Source organism: Aethalodelphis obliquidens, unplaced genomic scaffold (assembly GCF_003676395.1).
Source record: "Aethalodelphis obliquidens isolate GAN/ISIS:26980383/991018 unplaced genomic scaffold, ASM367639v1 scaffold112, whole genome shotgun sequence".
NCBI classification, from domain to species: Eukaryota; Metazoa; Chordata; class Mammalia; order Artiodactyla; family Delphinidae; genus Aethalodelphis; species Aethalodelphis obliquidens.
Window position 1 is genome coordinate 1,924,445 of NW_020838056.1, and position 17,662 is coordinate 1,942,106.

Here is a 17,662-nt window from a genome sequence, read left to right on the forward strand (position 1 = left end):
TGTATCATGTTTTTAGACTCCACATGTAAGCGATATCATATGATATTTGTCTTATTTACTTAGTATGATAGTCTCTAGGTCCATTCATATTGCTGCAAATGGCATTATTTCATTCTTTTTTATGACTGAGTAATATTCCATTGTGTATTGTGTGCATGTGTGTGTACACCACATCTTCTTTATCCATTCATCTGTTGATGGACATTTAGGTTGCTTCCATGTCTTGACTACTGTAAATAGTGCTGCAGTGAACATTGGGGTGCATGTATCTTTTTGAATTACGGTTTTCTCTGGATATATGCTCAGGAGTGGGATTGTTGGGTCATATGGTAGCTCTTTTGTAGTTTTGTTTGTTTGTTTGTTTGCTGTTGTTTTTTTTTGCGGTACACGGGCCTCTCACTGTTGTGGCCTCTCCCGTTGCGGAGCACAGGCTCCGGACGCGCAGGCTCAGCGGCCATGGCTCACGGGCCCAGCCGCTCCGCGGCATGTGGAATCTTCCCAGACTGGGGCACGAACCCATGTCCCCTGCATCGGCAGGCGGACTCTCAACCACTGCGCCACCAGGGAAGCCCCTTCTGCCCATTTTTTGATTGAGTTGTTTGTTTCTTTGATACTGAGCTATCTGAGCTGTTTGTATGTTTTGGAGATTAATCCCTTCTCGATTGTGTCATTTGCAAATATTTTCTCCCATTCTGTAGGTTTTCTTTTCATTTTGTTTATGGTTTCCTTTGCTGCACAAAAGCTTTTAAGTTTAATTAGGTCTCATTTTGTTTATTTTTGTTCTTATTTCCATTACTCTAGGAGATGGATCCAGAAAGATATTGCTGAGATTTATGTCAAAGAGTGTCCTGCTTATGTTTTTCATTAGGAGTTTTATAGTATAGGGTCTTACATTTAGGTCTTTAATCCATTTAAAAAATTTTTTTGAAATATAGTTTATTTACAATGTTGTGTTAGTTTCAGGTGTACAGCAAAGTGATTCAGTTATACATATATGTATATCTCCACTCTTTTTAAGATTCTCTTCCCATATAGGTCATTACAGAGTATTGAATAGAGTTCCCTGTGCTATACAGTTGGTTCTTATTAGTTAGCTATTTTGTATATAATAGTGTGTATATGTCAATCCCAATCTCCCAATTTATCCCTCCCCCCCTTTTACCCTTGGTAACGGTAAGTTTGCTTTTTACATCTGTGACTCTATTTCTGTTTTGTAAATAGGTTCATTTGTGCCATTTTTTTATATTCCACATATAAGCAATATCATATGATATTTGTCATTCTCTGTCTGACTTACTTCACTCAGTATGATAATGTCTAGGTCCATCCATGTCACTGCAAATGGCATTATTTTGTTCTTTTTTATGACTGAGTAATATTCCATTGTACATATATACCACATCTTCTTTATCCATTCCTCCATTGATGGACATTTAGGTTGCTTCCATGTCATGGCTATTGTAAATAGTACTGAAGTGAACACTGGGGTACATGTATCTTTTCGAATTATGGTTTTCTCTGGATATATGCCCAGGAGTGGGATTGCTAGATCCTATGGTAGTTCTATTTTTAGTTTTTTAAAGAACCTATATACTGTTCTCCAGAGTGACTGTACCAATTTACATTCCCAACAACAGTGTAGGAGGGTTTCCTTTTCTCCACACCCTCTCCAGCATTTACTGTTTGTAGCTTTTTGATGATGGCCGTTCTGACAGTGTGAGGTGATAACTCATTGCAGTTTTGATCTGCATTTCTCTAATAATTAGTGATGTTGAGCATCTTTTCATGTGCCTCTTGGCCATCTGTATGTCTTCTTTGAAGAAATGTCTATTTAGATCTTCCATTTTTTTGATTGGGTTGTTTGGGTTTTTTTGATATTGAGCTGCATGAGCTGTTTGTATAGTTTTGAGATTAATCCCTTGTCGGTTGCTTCATATGAAAATATTTTCTCCCATTCTGTAGATTGTCTTTTCATTTTGTTTATGGTTTCCTTTGCTGTGCAAAAGCTTTTAAGTTTAATTAGGTCCAGGCTTCCTGGGTGGCACAGTGGTTAAGAATCTGCCTGCCAATGCAGAGGACATGGGTTCGAGCCCTGGTCCAGAAAGATCCCACATGTCGCTGAGCAACTAAGCCTGTGTGCCACAACTACTGAGCCTGCATTCTAGAGCCGGTGAGCCACACTGAGCCCATGTGTCACAACTACTGAGCCTGTGCTCTAGAGTCCATGCTCTGCAACAAGAGAAGCTACCGCAATGAGAAGCCCGCACACTACAACTAAGAGTAGCCCCCACTCTCCGCAACTAGAGAAAGCCCCCACACAGCAATGAAGACCCAATGCAGCCAAAAATTATTTTTAAAAAAGTTTAATTAGGTCCCACTTGTTTATTTTTGTTTTTATTTTCATTACTCTAGGAGGTGGATCAAAAAAGATCTTGCGGGCCTCCCTGGTGGCGCAGTGGTTGAGAGTCCTCCTGCCGATGCAGGGGACACGGGTTCGTGCCCTAGTCCGGGAAGATCCCACATGCCGCAGAGCGGCTGGGCCCATGAGCCATGGCCGCTGAGCCTGTGTGTCCAGAGCCTGTGCTCCGCAACGGGAGAGGCCAGAACAGTGAGAGGCCTGCATACCGCAAAAAAACAAACAAACAAACAAAAAACCAGCTTGCTGCAGTTTGTGTCAGAGAGTGTCTGCCTATGTTTTTCTTTAAGATTTTTATAGTATCTGGTCTTACATTTAGGTCTTTAATCCATTTTGAGTTTACTTTTGTGTATGCTGTTAGAGAATGTTGTAATTTCATTCTTTTACATGTAGCTGTCCAGTTTTCCCAGCACCACTTATTGAAGAGAGTGTCTTTTCTCCATTGTATATTCTTGTCTCCTTTGTCATGGATTAGTTGACCGTATGTGTGTGGGTTTATCTCTGGATTTTCTATACTGTCCCATTGAGCTATATTTCTGTTTTTGGGCCAGTACCATACTGTTTTGATGACTGTAGCTTTGTAGTATAGTCTGAAGTCAGGAAGCCTGATTCCTCCAGCTCCGTTTTTCTTTCTCAAGATTGCTGTGGCTGTTCAGGGTCTTTTGTGTTTCCATACATATTTTTAAATTTTTTGTTCTACTTCTGTGGAAAATGCCACTGATAATTTGATAGGGGTCGCATTGAACCTGTAGGTTTCCTGGGGTAGTATGGTCATTTTGGCAATGTTTATTCTTCCAATCCAAGAACACAGTGTGTCTTTCCATTTCTTTGTGTCATCTTCTGTTTCTTTCATCAGCTTCTTATAGTTTTTGGAGTACAGGTCTTATGCCTCCTTAGGTGGGTTTATTCGTAGATATTTTATATTTTTGATGCAATGGTAAATCGGGTTGTTTCATTAATTTCCCTTACTAATTTTTTGTTGTTAGTGTATGGAAACACAGCAGAGTTCTGTGTATTAATTTTGTATCCTGCAACTTTACTGAATTCACTGATGAGTTATAGTAGTTTTCTGGTAGTGTCTTTAGGATTTTCTATGTATAATATCATGTCATCTGCAAACAGTGACAGTTTTACTTCTTTTCCAATTTGGATCACTTTCATTTCTTTTTCTTATTGCTATGGCTAGGACTTCCAAAACTGTGTTGAATAAAAGTGGTGACAGTGGACATCCTTGTCTTGTTCCTGATCTTAGAAGAAATGCTTTCAGCTTTTCACCATTGAGTATGATGTTAGCTATGGGTTTGTCATATATGGCTTTTATTATGTTGAGGTAAATTCCCTCTGTGCCCACTTTCTGGAGAGTTTTGATCATAAATGGATGTTGAATTTTATCAAAAGCTTTTTCTGCATTTATTGAGATAGTCATATGGTTTTTATTCTTCAATTTTTCAGTGCAGTGTATCACACTGATTGATTTACGTATATTGAAAAATTCTTGCATCCCTGGGATAAATGCCACTTGATCAGGGTGTATGATAATTTTAATGTATTGTTGGATTTGGTTTGCTAGTATTTTGTTGAGGATTTTTGTTTCTATGTTCATTAGTGATATTGGCCTGTAATTTGCTCTTTTTTGTGGTATCTTTGTCTGGTTTTGGTATCAGGGTGATGGTGGCCTCATTGAATGAGTTCAGAAGTGTTCCTTTCTCTGCAATTTTTGGAATAGCTTCAGAAGGATAGGTGTTAACTCTTCTCATATGTTTGATAGAATTTGCCTGTGAAGCCATCTTGTCCTGGGCTTTTGTTTTTGGGGAGTTTTTAAATCACAGATTCAATTTCAGTATTTATGATTTGTCTGATCATATTTTCTATTTCTTCCTCATTCAGTCTTGGGAGATTATACCTTTCTAAGAATTTGTCCATTTCTTCTAGGTTGTCCATTTTATTGGCATATAGTTGCTTGTAGTAGTCCCTTATGGTCCTTTGTGTTTCTGTGGTGTCAGTTGTATGTTCTCCTTTTTCATTTCTAATTTTATTGATTTGGGTGCTCTCCCTTTTTTTCTTTTTTTTTTTTAGGAGTTCTTTCTTTAATTTTTTTTTTATTTTTGGCTGTGCTGGGTCTTCGTTTCTCTAGTTGCGGCAAGCGGGGGCCACTCTTCATCGCAGTGCACAGGCCTCTCACTATCGCGGCCTCTCCTGTTGCGGGGCATAGGCTCCAGATGTGCAGGCTCAGTAGTTGTGGCTCATGGGCCTAGTTGCTCCGTGGTATGTGGGATCCTCCCAGACCAGGGATTGAACCCGTTTCCCCTGCATTGGCAGGCAGATTCTCAACCACTGCACCACCAGATAAGCCCCCTGGCAGGAGTTCTTTAGACCCAACCAAGTTGTCAGTTACTTGCCACGCAGTCTTAATTTGGATGTTTGGTGGTCGTCTGGGTGGACCTTTTCAAGTCCAAAGAGATAGAGCAATAGGAGAATGAGAAAGACTGAAGGGGAAAAGCTTGGCCTCAGTGCGCTTCTTCACGGCCAAAGAACTGGTCTCTGCCAGATCCTGCAGGCGACGTCAGCTGCCACTTAACGGGCTACTTGAATCTACATGGCTCAGGATAAGTCCCAGCCACCCTTCAGAGGGGAGCCATAGCCCAATAGGCGGATCGAGCTTATGGCCTTTGAGGACCCGCATTGGGTGCCAGAAAAGATGTTGCAGGAAAGAGAGTGGAGTGCAAGAGGATAGTCACATCCCAAGTCATGTCTGAGTCCCTGGGATGGCCGCCAAGTGTGGGTTCTTGGCTTTGTGCAGGCAAGAATTCAAGAGCAAGACATAGTACAGTGAAAGAAGGTTTATTCAGGGAGATACACACTCCATAGACAGAGCGTGGGCCATCTTGGAAGGCAAGCGCTCCCTTTTTTTCTTGATGAGGCTGGCTAAAGGTTTATCAGTTTTGTTTATCTTTTCAAAGAACCAGCTTTTAGTTTCATTTATCTTTGCTATTGTTTTCTTAGTCTCTATTGCATTTATTTCTGCTCTGAACTTTGATTTCTGTCCTTCTACTAACTTTGGGTTTTGTTAGTTCTTCTTTCTCTAGTTGCTTTAGGTGTAAGGGTAGGTTCTTTAGTGTAAGGATAGGTCGTTTGAGATTTTTCTTGTTTCCTGAGGTAAGCTTGTATTACCATAAACTTCTCTCTTAGAACTACTTTTGCTGCATTCCGTAGGTTTTGGATCATCATGCTTTCATTTTCATTTGTTTCTAGGTATTTTTTGATTTCCTCTTTGATTTCTTTAGTGATCCGTTGGTTGCTTAGTGGCATATTGTTTAGCCTCCACATGTTTATGGTTTTTTGCAGTTTTTTCCCTGTAGTTGATTTCTAACCTCATAGCATTGTGGTTGGAAAAGACACTTGATATGATTTTAATTTTCTTAAATTTACTGAGGCTTGCTCTGTGCCCAGCATGTGACCTATCCTGGAGAATGTTCCCTGTGCACTTGAAAGGAATGTGTATTCTGCTGTTTTCGGATGGAATGCTCTTTAATATCAACTAAGTCCATCTGATCTAATGTGCTGTTTAAGGCCTTTGTTTCCTTATTGATTTTCTGTCTGGATGATCTGTCCATTGATATAAGTGGGGTGTTAAAGTCCCCTGTTATTATTGTGTTACCATCAGTTCTCCCTTTTATTATGTCTGTTAACATTTGCCTTATATATTGAGGTGCTCTTGTGTTGGGTGCATATATATTTACAATTGTTGTATCTTCTTCTTGGATTGATCCCTTGATCATTATGTAGTGTCCTTCTTTGTCTCTTGTGACAGCCTTTATTTTAAAGTCTGTTTTGTCTGATATGAGTATTGCTACTCCAGCTTTCTTTTGATTTCCATGTGCATGGAATACCTTCCTCCATACCCTCACTTTCAGTTTGTATGTGTCTCTATATCTGAAGTGGGTCTTTTGTAGACAATATATATACAGGTCTTGCTTCTGTATCCATTCAGCCAGTCTATGTCTTCTGGTTGGAGTGTTTAATCTGTTTACATTTAAGGTAATTCTTGATATGTGTGTTCATATTGCCATTTTGTTAATTGTTTTGAATTTGTTTTTGTAGGTCTTTTTTCTTCCTTTCCACTTTTGTTCTCTTGTGATTTGATGACTATCTTTAGTGTTGTTTGGATTCCTTTTTCTTTTTTGTGTGTATTACAGGTTTTTCATTTGCAGTTACCATGAGGTTTTTAATTTTTTAAATTTTTTTGCCATACGCGGGCCTCTCACTGTTGTGGCCCCTCCCGTTGCAGAGCACAGGCCATGGACGTGCAGGCCCAGCGGCCATGGCTCACGGGCCCAGCCACTCCGCGGCATGTGGGATCCTCCCAGATTGGGGCACGAACCCTGTGTCCCCTGCATCGGCAGGCGGACTCCCAACCACTGCGCCACCAGGGAAGCCCGCACCATGAGGTTTTGATATAGCAGTCTATACATGATTGATTGTTTTAAGTTGCTGATCTCTAAATGTCAAATGCATTTCAGATATCCTGCGTTTGTACTCTTCTCCTCTCACGATTAATGGTTTTGATATCATATTTGTGTGTAGAGATTTCCTACCTTTACTGTATGTTTGCCTTCACCAGTGAGCTTTCCTATTCATAAATTTTATAGTTTTTAGTTGTGGTCTTTTTTTTTTTTTTGCTTAGAGAAATTCCTTTAGCATTTGTCATAAAGCTGGTTTAGTGGTGCTGAAATCTTTTAGCTTTTGCTTGTCTGTAAAGCTTTTGATTCCTCTGTAAAGCTTTTGATTCCTCCATCACATCTGAACAAGAGCCTTGCTGGGTAGAATATTCTTGGTTGTAGGTTTTTCCCTTTCATCCCCTTACATATATCATGCCACTCCCTTCTGGCCTGCAGATTTCTGCTGAAAAATCAGCTATCTCTAATGGGCATTCCCTTGTACATAATTTGTTGCTTTTCTCTTGTTGCTTTTAATATTTTCTCTTTGTCTTTAATTTTTGTCAGTTGATTACTATGTGTCTTGGCATGTTCCTCCTTAGGTTTATCCTGTATGGGACTCTCTGCGCTTCCTGTACTTGGGTAACTGTTTCCTTTCCCATGTTAGGGAAGTTTTCAGCTATTATCTCTTCAAATATTTTCTCAGGCCCTTTCTCTCCCTCTTTTCCTTCTGGGACCCCTATGATGAGAATGTCGTTGCATTTGCCGTTGTCCAAGAGGTCTCTTAAACTGTCCTCATTTCTTTTCATTCTTTTTTCTTTATTCTGTCCTGTGGCAGTGATTTCTACCACTCTGTCTTCCAGCTCACTGATTTGTTCTTCTGCCTCATTTATTCAGCTATTGATTTCATCTAGTGTATTTTTCATTTCACTTGTTGTATTTTTCAAGTCTGGTTGTTCTTTATATTTTCTAACTCTTTGCTAAAACCTTCCTGTAACTTCTCACACTGTGCATCCATTCTTTCCCCAAGTTCTTGGATCATCTTTACGATCATTACTCTGAACTCTTTTTCCAGTAGATTGGCTATCTCCACTTCACTTAGTTGTCTTCTGGGGTTTTATCTGGCACACACTCCTTTGCCATCTCATTTTGTTTAAATTTCTATTTGTATTTTTATTTATGTAGTAACTTAGTTACATTTCTTGACTTTGGAGAAGTGGCCCTCTGTAGGAGATGTCCTATATGTTCCAGCAGTACACTTCCCTCTCATCACCCAAGGACCAGGGACCAGCTGGTCCCAGGGTAGTTTCTGACCGGTGTTTGCAGACTCAGTTCTGCAAGATCATAGTTTCCTTGCTTCTGGCGTCTGCCCCCTGGTGGGTGAGGCTGGTCTAGAGGTTTGTGCAGGCTTCTCGGTGGGGGTGTGCTGGTGCTTGTCCACTGGTGGGTAGAACAGGGTCCTGGCCCTCTGGTGAGCAGGGCCATGTCAAGGGACATGTCTAGAGGTGGCTGTGGGCAGCCTGTCTGCTGGTGGGTGGGGCTGTGTTCCTGCCCTGTCGGTTGTTTGGCCTGAGGCTGGAGCTTACACACTGTTGGGTGGGGCCAGGTCTCAGTACCTAGGATCCAAAGTGTCTGCCTCCAGCCAGAGGTCTTGTAGGTCCCCGCTATGTCCGCCACCAGCTTTTATGGCCCCAGAGAGAGCTACAGCCACCCCTGCCTCCCCAGGAGACCCTCCAAGACCATCAGGTAGGTCTGGCCCAGACTCCTACGGAGTCACTGCTTTTGCTCTGGAACCCATTGTGCACAAGACCTTGTGTGTACTCTCCAAAAGTGGAGTCTCTTTCTCCCAGTTGCGTGGAGCTCCTGCAGTCAAGCCCTGCTGGTCTTCAAAGCCAAATGCTCTTGAGTCTCTTCCTCCCGATGCTGGACACCTAGGCTGGGGAGACTGGCATGGGGCTCAGAGATCTCAAACTCCTGCAATGTACTTATTCTGCAGCTTGTGGGACGCCCACCCAAGTGGTATGGGTTTTGATAATATACTGAGTGCGCTCCTCCTGCTGTCTCGTGGTTTCTTCTTTATGTCTTTGGATGTAGAATATCTTTTTTGTTTGGTAGATTCCAGTCTTTTTAAAAAATATTTATTTTACATTGGAGTGTAGTTGATTAACAATGTTGTGTTAGCTTCAGGTGCACAACAAAATGATTCACTTATACATGTATCTATTCTTTCTCAAATTCTTTTCCCATCTAGGTCATTACATAACATTGAGCAGAGTTCCCTGTGCTATACAGTAGGTCCTTGTTGGTTATTCATTTTAAACATAGTAGTGTGTACATGTCAATTCCAAACTCCCTAACTATCCCTACCCCACCCTTCCCCCTGGTAACCATAAGTTCTCTAAGTCTGTGAGCCTGTTTCTGTTTTGTAAATAAGTTCATTTGTATCATTTTTTTTTTCAGATTCTGCATATAAGTGATATCATGTGATATTTGTCTTTCTTTGTCTGACTTACTTCAATCAATATGACAATCTCTAGGTCCATCCATGTTGCTGCAAATGGCATTATTTCATTCTTTTTTATGACTAATATTCCATTATGTATATATGTACATACGTATGGGCACCACATCTTTATCCATTCATCTGTTGATGGACATTTAGATTGCTTCCACGTCCTGGCTATTGTAGATAGCACTGCAATGAACATCGGGATGCATGTATCTTTTTGAATTATGGTTTTCTCCAGATATATGCCCAGGAGTAGGATTGCCAGATCATATGGTAGTTCTATTTTTACTTTTTTAAAGAACCTCCATACTGTTCTCCATAGTGGTTGTACCAATTTACATTCCCACCAACAGTGTAGGAGGGTTCCTTTTTATCCACAGCCTCTCCAGCATTTATTATTGGTAGACTTTTTGATGATGGCCATTCTGACCAGTGTGAGGTTCGTTGTAGTTTTGATTTGCATTTATCTAATGATTAGTGATGTTGAGCATCTTTTTGTGTGCCTCTTGGCCATCTGTACGTCTTCTTTGGAGAAATGTCTATTTAGATCTGCCAAATGACTTTTGAAGTGTTCCTTCCTCTGCAATTTTTGGGACAGTTTCAGAAGGATAGGTGTTAGCTCTTCTCTAAGTGTTTGATAGAATTTGCCTGTGAAGCCATCTGGTCCTGATTCCAATCTTTTTTATCAATGGTTTTTCAGCAGTTAATTGTGATTTTGGTGTGCTCGTAAGAAGAGGTAGCTGAAGGCCCTCCTGCTCCACCATCTTCTAAAATACTAGTTTCTCTTTTTCTTACATCTCTCCCAGGAATCAGGAATCATGTCAGAAAAAGAAAATAGCTTATATGCAGAACTTTCAGGTAGTGAAGTGCTGCTGAAAGCTGTGATTCTCCAGTTTGAGATGCTCATTATAGTAAATGATTATGGAGGCTATGAAGTCCCACGGTCTGCAAGCTGGAGAACCAGGAGACACAGTGGTGTAATTCAGTTCGGGTCCAAAGGCCTGAGAATAGGGCCATGGGTGGGGGGCAGTGATATGAATCTCAGTCTGAGTCCGAAGGCCTGAAAGTCAGGATCACCTGTGTCCAAGAGCAGAAGAAGATGGATGTGTCAGCTCAAGCAAAGAGCTTCTGGCAATAGTTTAAAAAAATATTTTCCCTAGAGTTTTTAGTGGTTATCCAGGGGAGATTATATTTGATAGGAGCTGTTTGGCCATTACAAAAGCAGGTGCAGTCCTTTGACAAAGTTTCAGGAAATATGGGTAAAGTTTCATGACTAACCCTTAAACTCCAGACTAAACTTGCACAGGAATGGGGCCCTTTAAGTGGTCAAAATATGTTTAGGACCCATCACTGGAAATCTCCTTTGAAGCCAGCTTAGAAGTCCCATAACAACTTGGTCTCACTGCCTATAGAGTCAGTTTCCATTTTCCATCTCGAATAGGATGCAGTTTGACTGCCCTTTTATTCACATCATTGTTTCCAAACTTCTTTCAGTATGTATCAAAAATTCAGTTCACTCTCATAGTGATGTCCCACCTTAAAAAATATTTCAAAGCCCCTTGAGCTATGGACTTTGGGTGGGTAGGGGGGCACCCAAGAGTGGTAATAAGCCACGATCTCCCAGGTATGAAGTGGCCAAGCCACCGCCTAAAGAGATTCTTTCAAAGGCAAGAACAAGAACTCAATTAATTTGTCTGGGTTGTTTCACAAAAGCAGACTTTAACCTGGAAGGTGTATAAATACACCAGGTTTCTTGCTCAGAATAAAATTGGGTGTTCTTTACTTGTTGAAAGTTTTAAGTCTTACATTTAAGGTTCTGGTTTTCTGAATAACAGTAGATGGCGTTTATACAGTAGCAAGTGTTTAGAGTCCGTGCTATGGTAAATAGTGTACTAGCTGGCATCTTCAAAAGTTAGAATAAAATGAGAGAGTCTAAGGCAAAAGACGAGAAAGAACAACAAAAAGCTTTTCCACACTAAAGTGTAGGGTCATTCAGGACCTGTTCAAACAACAGGAATTATGCTGGTGATGACAATACATCCCTTCCATCCTCAGAAAAGCGCTCTAAGAAAGACATTTGTTCCCCATGGCTTTTCTCATCCCGTGCGCCCACCTGATCTGGAGAAAGCCCTCTGCAATATTGAGCCCCTCGGGCTGCCCATCACAGGCACGATGCAGGGGGCTCAAAGGAGTTCTTTGTGAACCTCATGTCACAAAAGGGGACACATTCTTCCCTGGCCTTTGACCTATCTTCCGGTGGAAACCTTGTGCAGGGTTAATAGGTGAGAAACCATGTTTTCAGCACCCTGGAGCATGCTCTGGTCCCTGAGCACCAAATCTCAGATGGTGGAGAAGGTACAGATCTTCACCAGGGTTTGGAAAAGTGCTGGCGAGGAAGCTTTTCCTGTGAAGTCTGCCCTCCTGTGGTTAACAGAGTGATCGACAGTGACATGGCAAGGTCTCTGCTTAGGGTTCTAGATTTAGATGTAGTAAAGCCATAAATTCCTCTATTTTCCCATTTTCATTTAGATGGTAGTCTCTGTTATGGGCATAGCTAAGGTAAAATACTTAAATTATTTGAAATACAAAATGGAACGCTTTTCTCAAGTCTGTATCTTTTTAACTCATAAACCTACTGTTTTGATAGAAAAACAAAAGTAGCATAGGTATCTCTGCCCTTTGTCGCCTTCACATGATAGATGCCTTTTTTTTTTTTTTTTGGACCGTGTGGCATGTGGGATCCTAGTTCCCCGACCAGGGATTGAACCCACGCCCCCTGCTCTGGAAGCGCAGATTCTTAACCACTGGACCACAAGGGAAGTCCCAATAGACACCTTTCTATTTGTCTTCTCTCCAAATTACAGAGTAAATTCCTGGAGGGTAGGGAATGGTCCTAGTTCTCTGTCGGTTCCCATGTCCCTAGTTCTGTGCAGAGCACATAGTTTTTAGCAAATATCATTGAATAGTAAAATTACAAGATATCAGTTTGTTTTCTTCCTCTATTTTTGCAACAAAAATGGAAGGCAGTGGCTTTTTTATTTGGTCATCTTATGCATAGATTATTGCTGGCAGAGGGTACCTTAATGCCATCTAGACTAGCTTCCCAGTATGTGGAGAAATGCTTTTGGAACATCAAGCCTTGTAGCTTCTTTCTGGATGTTCAAATCAAAGCAGGTCAAGAACTGCTCTTTACGTAATTGAAATGCAAAGAAACAACACTGAAATGAAAATTTTCATTAATCAGATTAACAGAGATTAATAATTATTGTGGGGAGTTCCCTGGCGGTCCAGTGGTTAGGACTTTGTGCTTTCACTGCCAGGGTCCCGGGTTTGATCCCTGGTAGGGGTAATAAGCTCCCACAAGCCATGCAGCATGACCAGGATAATAATAATAATTATTATTTATTATTGTGGGTGACAATAAAATTGAGCCTGCAGTCCCTTTTGTTGCTACTAAAAATGTAATTCCAGAACACTTAATGATTTTATTTTAAATCCTTAAAATATTCCTGTTATTTGATCCAGTTAACCACAGGATGTTCATGATAGCTATGTTTATGAAACTAGAAATTTGGAAAATATTAAAAATAGGAAAAAGCATATACAAAGCATTTGGTAGCCACTTAATACTTTATTTTATAGTTAATATATACAATAGCTATATATATATATATACACACACATACAATATATATACAAAAGCTATAATATTGTGGAGAAATGCTTATGGTAAATTCTATGAAGAAATCAGGTGACTATAGATTGTGTATATAATTAGTTACTCTTGCTTCATCGCATTCCCTGATAAATTCATTGCTATGATATAAAGTAGTGGTAATAGTGGGCATCTATGTCTTGTTTCTGACTTTAGTGAAAATGTCTCTAGAATTTTCCCATTATATCAGCTATCTGTTACTGAGTAACAAGTTTTCTTAAAGCTAAGTGGCTTAAAACAACAATAATCATTTATTTTGCTCATGAATATGCAGTTGTTGACAGAGCTTGACAGGAGTGACTTTCATCTGCTCTACATCGCATCAACTGAGATGGTTCTAGTTGATACTGGACAGTCCACTTTCAGTACAGATCACTCCCGTGGCGGGCGAGTTAATGCTGGCTGTCAGCTGGCAGTTCTGCTGGTCTGGGGCCTGGGAGTGAGGGGCCTTGCTGCTGCTTCTCCAAGTGGGCTTCTAATCTGCTAGGGCTTCTTCATTGGATGACGGCTGAGTTCCCTGAACAAATGTCCCAAGAGATGTAGACAGAAGGGAGTGGCACTTTTATGCTCTATCCTTGGAAATCATGTAGCATCACTCACTGTACCTTATTAGTTGAGGGAGTCACGAAGTTCCACTCAGGTTAAAAGGGAGAGGACATAGGTTCCACCCATGGGATTGTGGGAAGGTCACGTCGTACAATGAGCGTGTGCATGAGAGACATTCTTATATTCTAACCTCTCTCAGATTACAGAGACACTGAAACACTTGAATTTATGCACGTCATTGCATGTAGCTGTGCTTCGTTCATTTTCACTGTTGCCTGGCACTCTTTGATATAAATATACCGCAATTTAGGAACTGTGTTCTGGATGGACCCTGAGCTATTTCCAGGTTTATTGATTAGCATTCCTGTCCACATATCCTAGTGCAAATGTGCATAGGTGTCTTTGGTGTATACCCCCAAGAGGGATGTTACAGATGCTTGTGTTCCTAAATAATGCCAAACTGTACCAATTTATACTCCCACCAGCCAGTATGAGAGTTCCTGTTCCAAAGGCTGGTTACCATAATCTGATTTTTCCAGACTTTTTTCTTCTTTATCGCAGGTTTCTAATGGAAAGCGCCTTTAATCCTACCTAATTTTTCTGTGTGCTAGCTTTCCAAGGAGCAAGAGTGTTCCCTTCTTCAGAGTCTGTCCCTTCAGATGCAAAGCTCATAACTGCTTGACTTGGTGCACAGAAACGTTTGGCTGAGTATATTGCAGGTCAGAGATAGAATGTGCCTGTATTAGCAGAACTGTGTCCTTCCATTTCTGCTTACAGGCTGCCTAGATTTAGCTGGAGTTGTTCCTTCACAGGACTTTACTCAAAGCAGTCAAAAAATTGGCAACATAATCCATCATTCTAAATCTTCCTGACCATGTCCCTAATGACACAGATTTGGTCAAATTATAGTCTACCCTCCAAAGTAATGCAGGCCTCCAAACCTGATTGAACATCTTATCACCGTGTAATGTGAGGCACCAGCTTCTCAGCCTATACCGTTAACAATCAGCACATCTGTTACTATGGAAGAAGGGAGGATGGACACTGGTCGACCACCAGCACTCTTGGCCACAGCTTCCTTCTGGCATCACTTTTTCTTAGTAACTTTGTTTTCTGGAAAAGTATAGTGTCCTAACTCTTGGCTAACAGAGCTGGTTTGACCACTTCTTTTTCTCATTTTATTGTCTTCTGTCTCTGTTGATAGGGAACAGTCGGCTGTGTTGATAGGGAACAGTCGGGTGTCCTTTTTCTTTGGTTATTTTCAAGAACACTTTTGTGTTCGGCGTTTCCTTGATTCCTCAACAGTGTAAGGATAGGTTTTTAAAAATAAATTGATCCTACTTGGTAAACACTGGAATTCCTGAATTGGTGGATTCATGAGAAGTTCAGAAAATTCTGACTTCCCTCATTCTCTCTCTTCTCCCTCTGGAACTCCAACTAGATGTTTGACTCTCATTTTGTCCTCTATGTTAATCTTCTCTTTTCTATGTTATATCCCTCTGTCATTTCTTCATATATTTTTCTAGTTCACCAAACTCCTCTCCGAGTGTCTTATTGTTTCATATGCCCATTGTTATAAATTGTAATTTTTTTCATTTCTAAATTGCAAAAGCAGTGTTATTAGACATTGTTTTAAGAAGCAATTTACAACAGAATTATTTCTATATGAAATGATAAATACAAAAAAAAAAAGCCTCCAAAAAGGATTTTGAAACAAACGTCATGTTATGCCAGCCCAGTCATTCCTTGTCTTGAAATCTTGTAAGGCCCCTATGCAATCTTGTATGGCCGTGATGGTCTGGAGAGCTACTTTCCCATGCTGAAAGCTGTAACTTTCTCTTGAAAATTTTAAGTGGAAGACACCCCTTGGGTTGGCACAGGGTATTGGATGGAAGGAAATGCAGAGATCAGTGGCTGAGGATGTGGCAGAGGGCCTTCCAGTGGGGACATGATGGTGGACACTTCTGGCAACGCTGAGAGCTCTTTGCACCAGTGTAGACTGCGTGCATCACACGTGGCGGGGATTGGGGCTGCGGAGTGCTCCTTGGGCCATTGTCTCCCAGTGCGTGTACAGCAGGGAGCAGAACTGGAACAGATGTCTGTATGGTTAGATTTTTCTTGCCACCCCCCCCACCCCCGCCCCGGTCTCCAACTCATTTCCATACCTTTCACACAGCATGGGCTCCAAGAGACTCCATGGCCTCTGGTAAAGGGCCCCAAGTCCCAGAGGGAGGGCAGAACCACTCCCAGCTTGATGAGACCCCTCCTTCCAAAGGAGTTTCTTTGGGCTCTTTTGGTTCTCCCCCAGTGATCCTCTCCCATTTTTCTCTCCTATAGCCTGATGCCTGTGATTTAGGCAAACCTTCACATTTACATCCTCACTTCTGATCCTATAGACAATGGCATACTTAGCTTTATTACTGCCTCGCCCATCAAAATGTAACTGCCATAGGGTCACAAGCTTCATTCACTGCTCTACCCCCAAGTGCTTAGAATTATGTGTGGTCTAGAGTAAGCACTTATATGTTGATTACTGAATTATTTTACTTGAGATTCTTTGCAGAGGTAGAATTGGAAAATTTTCAGGTTATGTGTAAGTGAAACCCACTGAACTTTTAGCATGGATAGGAGTGCAGTAGGTTCTTCTCTACTAAATGAGTTCAATGTTTGGCATGTAGGTTTGGAGCAGGTTTTTCACAGTTGGAGTTCAGTAATCTCATTCTTGCCTTGCACAAAAAGTGTGGATTGCTCAGGCAGGGTCAGAAGCACCGTGGCAGTAGTGACATTTAACATTGCATACCTGTTTTATTTAAATATGGATTCCAACAGGATCCCTAATTGTTGAAGAGTACGATTTAAAACACCTTGAGAATCTAGGAATATATTTACCAAACAAAAGATGTGCAAAACCTCTTTAGAAGAAATTCTAAAATTTTATTGAGGGACATAAAAATGAGAATCTGGGGCTTCCCAGGTGGTGCAGTGCTTGAGTCTGGCTGCCAATGCAGGGGACGTGGGTTCGTACCCCAGTATGGGAAGATCCCACATGCCACGGAGCGGCTGGGCGCATGAGCCATGGCCGCTGAGCCTGCGTGTCCGGAGCCTGTGCTCCGCAACGGGAGAGGCCCGCGTGCAGCAAAAAAAAAAAAAAAGGATCTGGCAGGATGTAGATTGTTCATGGAGGGAAAAACTCCATACAGTGAATCAGTCAATTATAGTCACTAAATTACCATCAATGCAATCCCAACTGGCTTTATACTGGAGCTGCACTAGGTTAAAAAATTTATGTGACAATGCAAAAGGTTCAATAATAACCATAACATTTGGAAAAAAGGCAGGAGGACCATGCTACCCGTTGCTATAGTGGATTATAAAACTCCAGTCAACAGGAAAGACAGTGTGGCATTGGCCTGGGGACAGTCATAAGAACAGTGGGCAAAGAGATGAGCCAGGATCACACCCTGTATTTTTAAGGCAGCAGTTCTGAGCAGTGAATAAAGGACAGTGCTTTAGTACTAAGGGTTGTGGCTGTGTTTTCAGAGGATTTTATAGATGACTGTGAAATCTGACATTAGCTGGTAAAGCTAGAGTTTGAAACCCAGAGTGAGGAAATTTCCGGACACCAGGATCTATCAAAAGTGTTCAAAATAGCTCTGCTGCTAATGGCCAAAATATGGGAACAACTCAAATGGCCACTGCAGTTAGAGGTCATGGATGATTCTTTGGGAACATGGCAAGAGGGGTGAAAAGCACAAAATAACAAAGGGAAAAGAAGCAAGTCACACAAGATATGATTCCATTTATAGGAAGCTCAAAAACAAACTAAAGAATTCTTGATTTGATCATCTTACCCTTTCCAAAGGATCGAAGGAGAGAAGCTTGTGACTTCAGGAAGGAGCATGAAGATTTTCTCAGGTCTCGGCACCTTCCTACTTGGTAATCTGTGTAATGGCTTATTCTCCAAGAATACACAGGTATGTCTTTCATGATCATCTGCATGTATATTTTACTCTTTAAAATTATTTTTAAATTATATACTA